The sequence below is a fragment of the Pezoporus occidentalis genome, unplaced genomic scaffold (assembly GCF_034315485.1).
Source record: "Pezoporus occidentalis ecotype Australia unplaced genomic scaffold, CSIRO_AGI_Poc_V1 ctg17, whole genome shotgun sequence".
Taxonomy (NCBI): domain Eukaryota; kingdom Metazoa; phylum Chordata; class Aves; order Psittaciformes; family Psittacidae; genus Pezoporus; species Pezoporus occidentalis.
In genome coordinates, this window is record NW_026913531.1 from 2,790,318 (window position 1) to 2,793,411 (window position 3,094).

General features: G+C 44.5%; 1 long non-coding RNA gene across 1 annotated transcript; it reads left to right on the forward strand.

The window, feature by feature from the left end:
- Positions 1-251: 251 nt before the first annotated feature.
- On the forward strand, positions 252-1,603 carry LOC134161169 (uncharacterized). The gene is made up of 3 exons (XR_009963854.1): positions 252-368; positions 836-904; positions 1,252-1,603. It is a non-coding gene; the product is annotated as an uncharacterized LOC134161169 (long non-coding RNA).
- Positions 1,604-3,094: the final 1,491 nt, after the last annotated feature.

Below are 3,094 nucleotides of genomic sequence, written 5' to 3' on the forward strand. Positions count from 1 at the left end.
TTCCCTGAGCAAGTCTCCTGGAAGTCATGAGCAGTTGATTGGGACTAGGAAGACTAATTTCACAAAATCAGGAGAGTGTTGTCTGCTCCTTTTAAAACTCAGGCAGGGAAACTCCTTTCTCCCGTCCTCCAAAATTCAGTGGCCTTCTGGAAGCAGAGCTGACCAAAGCTATAAAAGGTTTTCTGCCTGAAAGAAGAGAGTCAAGCACCTCTTCTCTAGGCTGGACATTGCAGCTGCTGATGCATGGTCCATCTGCTAAGAACTCAGGCTCTGTGCGTCAAGAACTGGAGGGAGCAAGATGAAGCCCAGTGTTAGGACAAAGTTATTTGGATTTTACTTTCTCCTTAGCTTAACTACCACTACTTAGAGTGAGTATTCCTCTCAGAGGTACAGTGGGAATTTGAGTTAGCACAAGAGCTATCTTACCCTGATTAAAAAAAGAGAAGTGAAGTCTCTATGTTATTTAATGGAGATATTGGTTTTTTTGCCTCCTTTGTGACCAAAGGAGAAAGTGATAACCCTTTATTTCAGGGGAAAAGAGGGTGGCTGTCAATATGGCAGGCTCCATGGCACTACCTGTGCTAACAGGCAAGTGGCAGCAGACAGGCACAGTGATGGTGGGACTACAAGTGCCCCCTTGAACCTGTACAGATAGGATCTACAGGCTGGCTGTAGTCTTCCCACATACCCTTGGGACACCACAGCAATGGCTAAGATGGTTAAAACTCATGATATTGCATTTTATGTGCTTATTACTGATGATGTCTGAGATAGATAGTGAAAAACCAGCTACAATAGCTTTTTTTTTTTGCTTTTTTTTTTTTTTGAATTTTAGGTTCCAGGCTGAATTTGGAGGACAAGTAGTCTGGGAAAAAGCAATGAATTCCTTTTAACTTTTAACAAGGTGAGTAGATGTGCAAGTCTGGAAAAATTGTAAATATGGAGTCTGACTGTACCATTTTCTGCAAAGATATTACCCAAACTAGAACAGCTCTTAAGTGAGTACTGAACTGTAAAGATGAGCGTGGATTGGAGCTGTTTGGAAATGTTCCTTTAGTTTAGGGAGAAATGTCAGTTTTGCTCTATAATTTCATGTAAAATAACTCCCTTGTGTCTAAGCGAGTTGAGTTAAAAAGACTGGTGTGAGTGCATCACGGAGTACCAAATCTGTTAAAACTAGTGAATTTCTAACTGTTTGCCAAAAAAAAAAGTCCCAGCCTAATTAACCTAATGTTTTCTGTCTGTCTGCAGGCAGCCTTAACCAAAAAGCATGAACCTTTCCACTTCATTCATCTCAGTGAAGTGCCAGCTTCGCACTCCTTGGTTTCACTCAATGTCAGTGCCACTTGCTTTATTGCTGAGTGTTTTATCTGGAGGTTTGGAAGGGGCATGCTGAGATGTGCAGGGAAATAAAAGCACAGGAAAGAAGAACAATGATACAGAAAGGAAGAAGGCATCAGATGTCTTCTGCATATGGGTGACGAGCCCCTCTGGTGACTGCAGAAGAAATGGGAGCTGGAGCTTTGTTTGTCTCACCCATCACAACGCCCAACCCCTGAGGGCAGCCACTTCTGTTGCACTGATGCCAAAGACAGAAGTCTTTCCCCAGAGATTGTCCCTCCTGCAGAGCAGGCTGGTTGCCTCTCATCCTTCTTCCTTGTCCCACTCTTTCTGCTGTAGTAGTCTGAGCCATCATGGATACCAGTGCAAGTGAGTATGTTTAAATAGCCTGAGTGCTGTTAATTGGAGATGCTGGCATTGGTATTGACACCCCAGCGGCTTCATGGAGACTCATGTCTTCCCCTGTCTGTCCTGTATCCAAAGAGCTCCAGTCTGCATTTGCCCTTGTCTCCATCACAGTGGCCTCTTCCCTGCTTTCCCCCTTGCCTTTTCCCAGCAGGTTTTCAGCACACTGCAGTCAGACATTCTTCTCCATGTCATTTGGCTGGGATTCTCCGTTCTTAGTCTCCATTTTTTTCTAAGCCCCTCTCATGGCCTATAGCCAGAATGGGAGAGATGTAGTCACTTTTGAGGGCTATGACTCCTGAAACATCTCTAATGCTTCTGGTGCAAATGATGCAGCTTTGCACAAGTTTTGGCACCTTTGTTACAGATGCATGCAGCTTTCCTCTTCCTGCAGAGAAAAATTCAAGGCTATGCTGCAAAATGTTTGGCTTTCTTCTTTTAAACTTGAACAACCAAACCTCGTGGTTTTTTTTTTCACCTCTGTCTCTGTGTTGTAGCTTTTTCACACCTCTGTGCTTAAAAGCCCCTTCAGAGGCACTAAAAGGAGTCCCTGCTTCTTTGGAGAAGAGGTGGCTTAAAAAAGGCACAGGACTGTGGGGGAGAAATGGGGCTGTGGGAGCTGAGTGAGGCTGAGCCAAGCCAGAGGAAAAGGCAGCACTGACTGAAGTCAAGGAGAGGGAAGGGCCTGGAGGGGTGAGGGGTAAGGAGTGAGGGCTGTTGGAGCCTGTCCTCCATCGACTGAATAAACAGCCCACATAGCAATAACAAATAATTTTATGAGGAGCTAGATAAGCTTTTAAGGAGGAAAAATGGTCTGGGGTGTAACTGCAAATTGAGGAAAGCAGCTGAGATGGGTTTCCCTGTGGCCCTCTGTCCTCTATTTGGCAGCAGCTCATTTGTGAAGTAAAGCAATCAGGAGTGGTTTATGATGCTAAGACATGTCAATGACTTGCACTCAGTGAAAATCATTGATGTTTCTGCTTTAGCTAGATTTTGCTACTTGCACTTGACAGCATTTCACTGCCTGAAATCCTGTTTTGTTAAACCTGGCAATGAGTAAAATCACAAGTTCCTTAAGAAAATCCTCTGGGCTTGGAAGGGGAAATGTTCATTACCCCTGTAATTATCAGGTAAACTCCGCTTTGATGGGACACTCAGTGCTTTCTGACTTACCTCCGTTCCCCTCCTCATAGCCCCCTAATTACCAGGTGCCACTCAGACTGTAGTTTGCCACTGTTTGATGCACACTGTAGAAAACTGATTATGTGTCACTGAAACACACTGAGAGCCAGGCCATAAATATTTCCATCAACCTGTCTCTGTACCATCCCCAGGACTCTAGTTTCTG